Source organism: Diadema antillarum, unplaced genomic scaffold (genome assembly GCF_040938485.1).
Source record: "Diadema antillarum isolate AM-2024a unplaced genomic scaffold, OU_Dant_1.0 seq00000399_RagTag, whole genome shotgun sequence".
In the NCBI taxonomy this organism is placed as follows: Eukaryota; Metazoa; Echinodermata; class Echinoidea; order Diadematoida; family Diadematidae; genus Diadema; species Diadema antillarum.
The window spans coordinates 19,947-33,933 of NW_027271390.1; the positions used below are offsets into that span (position 1 = coordinate 19,947).

The 13,987-nt window shown below is 36.4% G+C and overlaps 1 protein-coding gene across 1 annotated transcript in view; it reads left to right on the forward strand.

Moving 5' to 3' along the window:
- Nucleotides 1-8,371: 8,371 nt before the first annotated feature.
- LOC139732086 (uncharacterized) overlaps nt 8,372-13,987 on the forward strand; it is a 300,102-nt gene continuing 294,486 nt past the window's right edge. Inside the window, exon 1 of the mRNA XM_071642957.1 lies at nt 8,372-8,384. The gene's annotated coding sequence lies outside the window, so the exon portion shown is untranslated. The remainder of the gene's footprint in view (nt 8,385-13,987) is intronic.

The following is a 13,987-nucleotide window of genomic DNA, read 5'->3' on the forward strand; positions in this document are numbered from 1 at the left end:
TATGACTTGTCGCCAGAGTACTGTGGCAGTTAATGACTGTAATAATTGTTATGTAAGTTTCTTTCAACAGGTCACTGAGTCGGATAGGGTGGGTTTTCACTGTCCAGACAATATTCAAGATATTAGAAGTGGATATTTATAACCTGGAATCATACGTTTTATACTCAGAATTTAATGAAACCAAAACCCAAAGAGAAATGTGGATTGAGTGAAAGCAGCAAACAAGCGGTCTGGCAACCCCTTCCCCAACCAGATATTTTGTAAGTTTTCATATTTTGATTATGTACACCCATAGGATATTCATATAGGCCAAGTTTGTTCATGGGCTCCGTGGACACCCACCGGAGGGCCTTTGGACACCCGCCGGAGGGCTCTTTTGGCGGGTCCCTGGGGGCCAAACCCGCCCTCAAAGACGAGGATGACTGGCATTTTTGCAATGAGAAGGGTGGCCCCATCAACTCTGTGGGGTCAAACCTTTTGGGCTTGGTGGGGTAAATTGACCATCAGCGAGCTCTTAGACTAACAGACACCTCCATTTGCACTCAAACCTCTTCCCACGACCATTCGGTTTCAATTCTTACAACGACACCGAAACTGATCCCCCATTTATGATATTTAATGATCACAGTTTGAATGACTCCGAAAAAAGTTATTCAAGTTCAAGTTCAAGTTCAAGTTCAAGTTTATTCCGTTTCTCGACAGTAAAAAAAAATAACATAACATACATCACTCTTTCTTCAGTGATAAGAATCGTACCAAAAAAACAAACAAACAAACAAACAAGCAAAGTGAGTTTAACAGAGTAAAACAGTACTTGTATACTTGCAGATACATTACAAAGATACATTACAATGCCTGAAGTAAATTAAAGTAAAGTTGAATATCAACGTACACAAGGCGAAAAACGGAGGGACCCACTAAAAAGACGAAGCTTGTAGAGTGTGGGCCCCTCAGGAGAGAAAGAATCAGTGAAAATATTGGTAACAATTATCGGCATCAGGACAGCAACGAAAATGTCTGAAGTAACAATAGCGAAAACAGTTGTAACAGCAGAAAAAAAAAGAAAAAAATAGAGAGGAAAAAATGTTTAAAAACATTGACAAAATAGAAATAGAAATGGAAGCCCATAAAGAGTCAGACAGAAAAGGAAGAAAAACACAAAATGACAACATTAACATATAGTATGGACATAAAACGACACTGGGACATCGACGAGGCTATAGTTAAACGCAAAAGACAGACTACGACAGGAAGTAAGACTAGCACAACGGAGATAACAATACACGAGGGCTGGACGATGGAAAACAAAAACAAGACAGAGACAAGACCAGACGGAAAAAAAAAAAATCCCTCATTATATAAGCGTATAAAGTGCAGATCCCGAAGAAAAATCCATCAACTGCATGACTAACTTAACCCAAAACTTTATTCACGAACTTGGCGGTGGTCAGCCAGTACGAGCGACAATGTGTAATCAACTATGCGGATTTTATGAAAGGGGTATCAAAATGAATAACGTGTAAAACTAATCCGATTCATGACAAATGTTGTTGTAAAATCGCAAAAGAGAGGCTTTTAATTTGCGTTTAAATGAATACAAAGAGGGAGCTGTTTTTATATCGTGGTTCAGAGAATTCCAATAGTTTGGACCAGTGTAGATAAATGAATTTTTCCCTAAAATTGTTCGGAAAAAAGGTAAATGAAATTCATTTGAACGTCGGGTTGGATAGGAGTGAAATGATTGGTTTTTAAGGAACATTGAATCAAAAATAGATGGAAGTGAACTGTTATTAAAAAAGTACATAAATTGACCTAAGTTGAATAAAAACAACTCATTTATTTTTAGTAACTTATTAGACGCAAACAGTAAATTTGTATGTGAACGTGTAGGAGAATTACAAATAATACGGAGGGCTTTTTTCTGCAGTAACAACACTCTATTCAAGAGGGTCTGATGAGTATTACCCCAAGCCAAAATTCCATAATTCAAATAAGGCAGTATCAAAGTGGAGTATAACATGAGTAATGACTTTTGAGGAATATAAAATTTCAATCTGTTCAAAACACCTATATTACGTGAAATAATTTTACAGATATGATCAATATGTGTTTTCCAAGACAGTTTATTGTCAACAATTATACCAAGAAATTTAAAATCTAATACACTTTCTAAATTAATATCATCTAAAACTATGTTAGAATTTAATACTTCGACAGTATTACTGAAAAGCATATATTTTGTTTTTTGAACATTCAATGATAATTTATTAGCCCTGACCCAATTAGTAACTTTTAACAGTTCTGTGTTAACTTTTTGGACTAAAATATCAACATCATTGTGAGCAAAAATAACAGTGGTATCATCTGCAAAATGAATAAAAGAAAGTATTTCAGAAACAGAAGAAAAGTCATTGATATATACTATGAATAACAACGGTCCTAAAAGACTTCCCTGTGGAACACCACACTTAACATCTCTTATAACTGAATTATTATTTTTAATAGTAACAAACTGTTTCCTATTACCTAAGTAACTCTTAAACCACTCCAAGGCCTTCCCACGTATTCCATAATGCGATAACTTATAAAGTAAAATGTTATGATTGATTGTATCGAAGGCCTTGGAGAAGTCCAAAAAAATACTAATTAAATGAGCGTGGTTGTCAATTGCGTTAACCACGTTATCAACGAAATGAAGAATTGCATGAATAGTGCTATGTTTTTCTCGAAATCCAAACTGAGACTTGGTAAAAATTTTATGTAAATTAAAAAATTTAATAATTCTAATATAAATTATTTTTTCTAATACTTTAGACAATGAAGATAATAAAGAAATTGGGCGATAATTACTGATATCCAGTTTGTCACCCTTCTTATATATTGGTATTACTTTCGCCAATTTCATTTTATCAGGAAATATACCATGAGAAATTGATAAATTAAAGATATGAGTCAAAGGGTCTGCAATTGCAGATATGACTCCTTTAAGAATACAATTATCAATACCATCATAACCGGAACTGCGCTTACTTTTAACAGAAGAAACAATATCAATAATTTCATACCTATTCGTTGGAATAAAAAAAACAGAATTTGGGTTACATTGACCTAAAAATTCAGTAAAATTTTGTTTTGTGGCCGGGATATCTTGAGCAAGCGATTCACCTATCTGAGAAAAATAAGAGTTAAAAACATTGGCAATATCAACAGAATTGTTAATCAAATTATCATCCGATTTAATTTGATCAATCTCTACTTTTTTGCTCTGTATATTCATTGCCCGGTTTAAAACTTTCCAGGTATTTTTAATATCAAACTGAAATTTTGACAACTGTCGTGAGTAATAATTTTTCTTCTCAAAACGTAAAATTCTGATTAGTGTATTTTTATAAGATGTGTATTTCCTTTTCGATTGATCAGTATTTTCCATTTTGTATTTATAATATAGACGATTTTTTCTGTTAATTGAGCGAAGAATTGATTTAGTTATCCACGGTAACCTAGGAGTCTTCTTATAATCCATTCTTTTCTTTTGTTTAGGAATTATATCATCCAAAAAACAATTCAAAATATTCATAAAATTGTCAAAAGACAAATTAACATCGTCACTGTCATATACTCGTGACCAATCTGCATTATCAAGAGCGGCATCAAGACTGGCCAACTTTTCAGGGGACACTCTACGTTTAAATAAAGGAAATGAAGATTTGGAGTCATTAACAAGCGTTCTCAAAGTAAAGGAAGTCATTATTGGAAAATGATCCGTTATATCTGAAAGAATTATAAAAGAGTCAGGGAGGGGTAAAACATTACAAAACATATTATCAATGAGAGTTATTACACAACTGCCGAGTTTAATGCACTGATTAAACACAAAACATTTCAGTCATTTCTTTTTATTTTTATCTAATAGGTGAGTACAGCCACGTTTCAACTTGCTTAAATGTCTTATATTTATCAAAAATATTTCTATGACATGATTTATTATAATATATGTGTATATTTTTCTAGAGACAGGCTTTAATAATATAAGGCTGTGCCTTATATTCGTTGTCTCCTAACACTATCCAATCATTTTGATTTGTTATACTTCTTATGAATGTTGTTGTAATGATAATGCTTTTGTGTAGTCTAATTGATTGTAATGCTGAATGTTTTCTGTAATATATGTTCATTTGTTTTTAAGGAAGTGTTGAATAAACCTGAAAAGTATTTGTTTAGTCTTTTTCACATCAATGGCAGATGTTTGAATACGAATTTCGATTCTATAATAAAATCTTTAATCTTTACACAATTTTGAATTTAGCATAATTGGCATATCGGAAGTTTGGCTTGATATAAATTCGGCACCAATATTTTAGACCATTACTAAATGTATCGTTCCGATCGTTACTTGGGTAAGGGAGATAGGATTGCTTTCTTCATTAAAAATAGCATCGATATGAAAGTCAATGGTACGCTGAGGGTTCTAAACGCCCACACCGTGTCGTGCGTATCACCACGAAGATTCGTTTGCTGTATGTTTTGTATGGAAGTATTCACATTCCAGCTATGCACCAGTAGACTACTTTACACATAACCTGTTTATTTCCCCGCCAGCTAAGCTGGAAGTGACGTATACTCGACTACAGCATGAGAATATTAGGCCCAAGGTATCATATTTGTATTTCAAGTTTGCTGCTGGTATAGGAGTTATTGTGCTGATCTATATTATCTGAACATCAGTAAATGTGTACGTCATACTACAATGCTGACTACCATCAGGTACATAACGTACTTCGCCTGGGTAGAATTCATTGAAAACTATAAACTATAGAAAGTGGTTCCATAACATTTTGCCATACGACAATAATTGCTGACATGAAATATATGCACGTTAATCCAAATATGATTTTATATAAAAAAAACCTACACTAATCCTCACATTAAAATTTACCTAAAACGCTCTCACAGCCCTTTCACGTGTTCCAGTAATCCCCATCGCAGCCTTTGGAGAAAATAAGACCGGATATACTTTGTCTCAGGAGCAAAAGTGGAATGTAACTTGGAAAGTACACGAAAACTAATCTGGCCATAAGATTTGCGCCTGGGAACAAAATCGACGTATTTCTACTGTCTTTGAAAGAAAGACATTATTGACGATACCATTCACTGGGGTGAAAGTTCAAATGCGAGTTTCTTCAATTCGTCTCCCGCTTCAACTACTGGTCTGTACATTAACAAACATGTCTGAAAAGGGTAACCAGTGGGAATAGAGCCTTTTTTCCTACATGTTTGTTAATTAACAGATCAACAGTTGCGAATAAAAGCCCCAGTCCATAATGGATCCTCAATCTACGCGATGATCCGGGGAGTTCCGGGACAGTTTCGCCCTGCATGGAGCGTCAACGAGCGTTGATGACCAGTCACATAGACATGCCGGATCACTCCGGGGTGATCCGGGAAGGGATTCTTGTTCATTTCCTGATTCCTGTCATCCTTGGGCATCTAGGAGGCGAACACAAAAACTGTTGAAGGTCATAAACATATGGCGTCATCCGGCGGGGATTGCCGTGTTGGTCCGTGTAAGTGTCGTTTAGATGCCATGTAGATTCTGGGTAGATGATGTATAGATGTCGTGTAGATGCCGTGCTGTTTCGGCCTTATCGGTTTAGCTGCCGTGTTGATACTGTGTGTAAAGTCATCAACGCTCGACGACGCTCCATCCAGGACAAAACTATCCCGGAACTACCCCGATCATCGTGCTTATCGCTGAGGACTTTAAATGTGACTATACGTCAGTAAATCGCATCTGAACCTTCACCCATCTGAATGATGCTTATCTTTCCTTCATGTTTTTTTTTTTTTTTTTTTTTTTTTATTTTTTAGTATGCCTTATCCGCCTCATGCCCCACTCACATATAAACACGGATGCTCAAGGATATACACGGTGATCCGGGGAGATCCGGTGAGATCTGGGATAGTTTATACCTCGATGGAGTGTCGACGAGCGTTAGTATGACTGTGTACACGGTATCAACACGGCAGCTACACGAATAAGGCCGGAAGAGCGCGGCATTGACACGGACAAACACCAAGGTGTCAACACGGATCTCTCCTCGGATCACCCCGGATCAGATCCGGGTTTTCCGGGGTGATCCGGGCTGTCTCTGTGACTTTTGCATTAGACTACTCAACATAACAATGCAGGAATTTCGGAGCTTCGGTATTTGATCCATATCCATCGTGTCACTGCCGGCAACCAGGGACAGCCTGGTGGTAATGTCGCTGCCCGGAGAACAGTAGGTGACAGTTTCGAGTCCCACTGATTCCTAATTTTCTGACGTGTTTGTTCATAGCAATTTTCCAACGTGTTTGTTAATCAGCAGTTGCGATCTTAGCAAATGTCATTTTGAGAAGGGGACAAATTGAAAAAAAATTCGCATTGGTAATATCTTTATTTTGTTCTTTCATTCTCGTGAAATGCAAGACCTTCTCGTCTATGTCTGTTTTCCCCTTGAGTTCATGAATTTTACAGAAATCACCTTTTTTGTCAAATGAATCTCAAAATTTCATCGCATATTGAAAAGTTTCTAACATAAAAGAGAATTTAGTATGGGAGAAAACGACGATTGGTATGGCTTGGGTTAATCTGTCTGTTTGTTTGTTTTTTGACGTTGTTTTGGAGATTATGACAATGCCAGCTCTAAGATCGAGCAAGCTCAAAGTAACCCATTATGTTCCAATCTATTTTTGTTTAAGATGCCGTCCATTTCTTATAAATAATCTTCCCCTTCAGACGTGTCAGGAAACAACAAAGTAGACGAATGAAAGTGTTCACCAAAAGATACCATCGCAAAGTTTGCAAATGATAATGACACTGGAGATGACAAGAAAAAAAAAAGTTACTATAGCTTACGAGGTTTAGGAGTATTGTATTACTTGTGAGAACAAAAGTATAAACAAGCAAACAGACAAACACAAACATACAAGGCTCCTTAATTCATGTCATCAACTGTATTTTGTTGTTGTTGTTGAAATCTTCAAGAGGTTCTCCCAGGACTAATTCTATAAAGAACCATTTCTAAAAGCTGTCCATAACGTTCTTAGCAATATCATACTAGGTGACAAATTAGAGCCATTTTGATTCTGTTTCAGTGACATCTTGTAGGTCTGAACATTAGGTCTACTTCCTTAAAAAGTTTAGGTTCAATATTTTGCATAATTAGGTGTGTGTTACAGTTAGTGTTGTAGGTAACGTTAGTTTGATTTGCTATCAGATGAAACATAGCTATGTTACTGATTATTTAGGTATTTGAATCCATGAAAAAAGGTGTAGATAGTGTCATTCATAAGATTTCCTTTGTAAGTCTTTGCATCTGCACCATTTTATAATCCTAGATATAATGGCGCTGAAATACTAAACAAGCCCGTTCACAATTACATAGCTCATTTTCCATGCACTTTGGTACAAATGATCTTTCTTTGTTTTTCTCACAGTTTGTTTATAGGCACTTCATTTGTTTTGAAAGCGTCAAAATGCATAAGCTTGTCCGACGTAACAATAATTTGGAATTCATGTCACACAAAAAATGAGCTTGCGTTGAGATCAGGTGATCAGAATACTCCAGAGTTTGACAATTCAGCAGGCATAAATTTCATTGTTTTGTATTGGATGCCATAACAGCCTATTTCCTAGTGGCTGTCATGTTGATGTGCTGGCAAGCACCAATTGGACATGGAGCACATGAATAACAATCGCATCATAGATGGTAATCTCCGTGAATTTGCAAACCCAAATGCCTGTTAGTACATAAATAATGACCTTTTTTCTGCTCATGCGCAAAGTGTTTTTACAAACTGGTCTTTCGAAGACTCCACGCAATCCAATTGTACAGAAAGTACTCCTGAATATTCATATTGGAGGTCTGCCTTTGGATTTGTGAGAATAATGTGTGTATTGTACAATGATACTCATGGAAGATACGAGTAAACAGTTACGTCTCCTACGAACAGAACTGTGCCAAACGAAAGCTGTATGAGACATCATGCTGGAAATGCAAAGCCATCAGACATAATAAGCAAGCGATCCGCTGAGTCGGGAGTTCACTGAGCGTCAACTGAACGTCACATAAACTTCCACGCATTCATTTAACAAAGCAATTTCGTCTGTCTCGGAAAGACACGCTGCTTTGGGTATGTTTGACTGTAACCATTTTCCCCCCCAAAAAAATGTGATAACTGGGATTCCTTCGCAGTCTATCGGAGCATAACAGTTTCACGTGCATTTAGCTCATTTCTCTGACAAAATATTTCTCTCTTTGACTACCTAACATGGATAGAAGATACGACCTCACTCTCCTGTTAACATTGGCTGTACTCTTTCTGCAGCCAAATTGGACACGGTAAGACAGCTTCATTTTCTTGATTCTGCACTCAGTTTAACGTTGTCGATTCCAAGCCGAGTAATAAAAACAAAGCTTCTTCAAATCGACAGTCAACCAAATACCTACCAAATTTCGAAAATGTCTGTCACTGCGTATGAAGGAAGTCTGTTTGCTGCTTAATATTATTCCATTTTTGTATTTTACAGAATTTGAATATTGGTCTGATTCAGTCCGCAATCGCATGATTTGAACTGAAATGAGGCAAACCAGACTAGTGTTTCTCGTAATTATTCTGTTTTGTACAATTTTATGCAAAAAAAAAAAAAATGTATGTTGAATAACAAATATATTACCTTTGATGCTTAGATATCCTAAATCACCTGTAACTTGCTAAAAATTTGACCTCCCTACATGTATTTCTCTCTGTAATAGAAACAAAAAACGAATACAACGAATATTGAAAAGAGAATTAGTAAATTAAGCTTTAGAGAAAAAGGAGGAAAGCGAATTTAAAGATTGTTTTGAGATCAATTACATGCTGAGAATCAGGCGTACCAATGCCCATAAGTATGTATTCTAATTGTGGCTTCTGTGTGACTCATGACCGTATTGGTAGTTTGCGTGCGATTTCCCACACAGGGTATTGACGGCATATACAGTTATGCAATATCATACTTATAATAAACATAGGCCAGGTTAGATACTGCCTGCTTAAATCAATTGTTATTGTTCACAGCATAACTCATCAACGAATTAAATTCTGGAGTATATGTGTGCTTTGTTCGTCTTTTTAAATTCCAGTTGTAATTCCTGCGTGGTACTCCTGTGAGGTAGTGCACTGTGGTACATTGTATTATCCTGTGATAGTTCTTTGCTATAGTATATCAAGGGAAACACAAACAAACAAACACACGCAAGGATAACTTGCAGTATTTTTCTGTGGTACACTTGATTGCATTTTGTGCAGTTTGGCCTTATGTTATTGCTGTGTGGTATTAAGTATTGGCATGTGCTACTGCTGTATTATATTATGTGGTTTTGCTGTGTGGAACTCCTGTGCAGTACTGCTGTTTGGCATTGTCCTGTGGTAGTCCTGTGGAATGGGCGACAGAATACCACAAGAATATCCTGTGGTATTTTCCGGCTGTACTTTCTGTTGTATTTTCTCTGGTTTTGTTGTTTAGTACTTTTGTTTACTATTGCAGTGTGGTACTGCTATGCGATGCTATGTGATTTTGCTGTGTGGTGATCCTGTGTGGTACTGCAGTGTGGTATCGTCCTGTGATATTATTATGTCCCGTTGAAATTGTGAATAAATGTCTTACCCGGCAATATTATTATCATAATTTTAATGACGTACCCAATTTCCATTCACTTGTGGGTCTGTGTATAATGCGAAAAATCGGCAACACTACATTTCAACATGCTAAAACTTGTGACACGTTCTGTGGTATTTTTTTTTTTTGACAAGCTATGGTAAATGACGAGTGTGACCTTTGGGTGAGAAACCACAAAACCTAGAATTTCACACTATGCAATTTGGCGGACACATGGTATTGCAAAATACTACAATATGTGACACAATCAGATTCTTGTGTGGCAAGCTGGAGTAACTGTGATCATTATGTGATTTTCGTTGGATAAATACATAGGCTAGAATTCCACACCGTGACAACGCGACTGTGGGCACACAAGTTTCACCTATTATAGTGTGTGGCACACTAACTGTGGTCATTATTATGGTAAGCTCTGGTAACTGTGATTTCTATGTGGTAAGTCACATAATTTTGAATACAAAATGTGCTCTTACGTGAACACATCTTTCCCACAGACTGCAATATGTAGCCCATTATGAATATCATGTGTAGTGGTAAAGTTATACTACTATTGGACTAGGGCCTAGAAGGAGACAAACCACGTAGTCCATCGTTTCACACTGTGACATCTCTGTGGAGACGCTATTTCCATGGACTGCAATAATGTGACACAATGTGCCTATTATGCAATTACTGCAAGTCACTATGGATAATAAGTATGTGGTTAATCACACAGTCTGAAAATTCATACCATGACAACTTTATGAGCACAACATGTCCACATACTGCAGCATAATAATTATGACACAATGCGAAAATTATGTGGTAAGCTGTGTAACCGCGTATGACTATGTGAGTTGTATGCGATGATCCAAATAGTTTGAAATTTAACACTGTGGCAACACTGTTAACACAATATATGTGACCGTGCGCCACAAAACGAACATAAAGTCGCACACACTGATTTTGCGTGAGGACTGAAAATAAGTGAAATGGGTCAACATAGCCGATCTTGACTTTTTCATATTTTCTGAAAGAGCAGATTTTCTTTTACTTTATGCTTAAATTTGGTATCATAAAACGGATGGGAAAATGTGTCTTTTTTTTAGCAGTTTATCTCGAACATTTTGGTAGAATAGTGTGATTAGGTGTGTCTTTAGTGTCCCTTTTTCGAAAATATAGTGCTACTGCTTTGAAAGTTGGCATTAATTATGGACAGAATGTGTTAATCAAGTATGCTTAATTTCAGTTTAATCTGATAATCCCTTCATTGTAGTAACTATGGTGGTGTACTTCCTTTTTTTTTTGTCCCATTCATCGCACAGCCAGCACGGTTTGGTAAAGATTAAGCGCTTGAATAGACACTGTACTTCAGAGCCTCTTTTCTCAGTTCACACTTTTCCTGAGTTAGTGCATTCTTTCCAATATTTAGATAAGATAAGAGAGTCCGTTTGATTTGAGTTATACATCATTTTAAAGCTTAAAGGTAGGGAATCCCATTTGCATGCCTTAAATGAAGAGTTGTATAAATACAGTGGTATGTTGAAGAGAGTATCATTTTAGAAACTCCCATAAAGTATTGAAAGTAGAAGGTAACATTTAGTTCAATTTTTTTTTTGACCGTTAGATTTTGAATGGAATTTTTCTCGGGGCTTACCGTAAATTTCAGTACATTACTAGGCTACCTTTGCAGACCAATGCACTGCATATGTGTCCATCATGTATATTTTGTGAAGAAAGTTAATCAACACTTACAAACATTTCTATGTACATTCTTGCCACACACTATATATGTTATTACATCAGGTCTTGTAGTTTTAGATTAACTTTGTGTTTATAGATAACAAATACAGAAGACTGCAACAAAAAGGCTTAAGTGTGGCTGACATACAGAACTACTGAGTAGTTGAGTTTTGTGCATTATTCAAATTGTAGATAACCGTTGACTTCCAAATTTCTAAGCAGTGGCCTAAGTAAGTCCCCTGAGGTTCATAATTAATGTTTTGCTGCATTTTGGGAGGTCTGTAAAAGGCTTCCCCTACCTTTAAGGTATGCTCTTTCAGAATAAGGTCTTAACTAAAAAGTCATGTCTGGCGACTTTTTGTTTGTTTTGTGGTGCAGAGTCACATATTCACACATTTTACATATAGTTAGCTGTGTGAGCACAGTGTGTAATACCACACTGTGTTTGTTGCTTATGGGCAGATGAAAGTCAAAAGTAAAAACAACGCCGTAATACGTAATACGTACAGCTACAGGTACGTAACACAGCAGCGAGCACACGTAATGTTGCGGTACCCGGACGCGCCTTGTCGCGTCGGGCCTGTGAATGAACCAGCGCAGCGCCAGCACTGTGACTTGTTGGCACTATGCGCGTGAAATCGAGTGGCAGTGTAATAGTACCTGCGGAGTCGAGGTGCATTATTATACAGATAATGAATGTTTTCGAGTGTAACGGACAAAATATTTCATGAGGCGAAAGATGAAATGATCTATACAACGAGGCGCGTGTTTTTCATTCACTTTTTAATTCTTTGATAATGAGAATAATAATGATAAAGATAACACGACTCATTAGGGTTGTAGATCAGTCATCTTTTTTTCCGACTCTTTATAATAGTGCATTTATGGACATAAAGTCGGGTTTCTTATGTAATTTCGCCAGATTTTTTTTTGAAGAGTATCAAAATTATACATTTTTCGAAAGGTTATTGCACAAGCAATCAGTAAAACAATACTTTCATAAGCACCGATATATATATATATATATATATATATATATATATATATATATATAATAGTGTGAGTCGTGTGTCTTCAGCTAATGATGAACCCCTGGGTCGTCGCATCAAAGGGCAGAAAGCCCGAAAGCAAGAGTGAAATCACTTGCGAGGATTAAGCAACGTCTACCGCCTCCTTACTCTCGTTCATATATATATAAATATATATATATATATATATATATATATATATATATATATGGCCGCCATCTCAGATTTTTCCAGAATGGCGGCCATAAACATGTTTTCTTTATAATATATCGGCTTCTAAATACGACTCTGCACCTCACAACAAACAAAAAGTCGCCAGACATTGATCTTTAGCTAAGACCATATTCTGAAAGAGCAGACTTTAAGCTTTAAAATGATGTATAACTCAAATCAAATGGACTCTCCTAACCTATCTAAATATTGGAAAGAAAGCACAAACTCAGGAAAAGGGTGAACTCAGAAAAGAGACTCTGAAGTACAGTGTCTATTCAAGCGCTTAATCTTTACCAAACCGTGCTGACTCTGTGATGAATGGGACAAAAAACAGGAAGTAAACCACCAGAGGAACAACAATGAAGGGATTATCAGATTAAACTGAAATTAAACACATGATTAACACATTCTGCCCATAATTAATGCCAACTTTCAAAGCAGTAGCACTATCCTTTCAATAGTTATTAGAGTTGAAAGTGAAGAGTGTGGACAAGGTTTTCAGAAATGAAAAAGGGAACTCTACCAAAAACGTTCGAGATAAACTGCTAAACACACACACACACACACACACACACACACACCACACACACACACACACACTTTCCTGCCCATTTTTTGATACCAAATTTAGCATAATGTAAAATAGGACCCGCTCTTTCAAAAATATGAAAAAAGTCAAGTTCGGCTAGGTTGACCCATTTCACTTATTTTCAGTCCTCAGGCAAAATCAATGAGTGCGACTTTATGTTCGTTTTGAGGTGCACGGTCACAAATGACCCAAGAATTTAATTTTTACAGCAAAACTACCATTTTTAGGGCCAAGAAATGCAATGGTAGCAAAATGGATAAACTAAATTTATCAATTACCTCACATAACTGACATTTTAAATTTTATCAATTGTTTTACAAGCGACCAGACATGCACATTGCAATAAGAATGTCCATGGCAGTGGAACCAATATGCTCATCAAAAGAGAAATGGATTTAATCTCTTAAGCATCTAAGAAGAATTCCAATTAAAAAAGAAGGTCAAGTTAAACTGTGAACTTGCCTGACTGACATACCCTATTTCATCGTCTGTATTAAGTAATCAGTATTAATCTTCCCTTACCTTAAATTGGTCCAGGTGTTTAAGGTTGTGCTAAAACTGCCCCTCCCCCCCCCCCCATTTTTTGGCCTCAGTGATATGATCACGACGAAATTTGGCATGCATCACACCAGTAATCTACACTAATGTGTATTAAGATTTTTTTAAATGATAAATCTCTAGTCTTTGATCATCAATTAATTATGCAAATTGAGCCAAAGACCATAGTTTAGT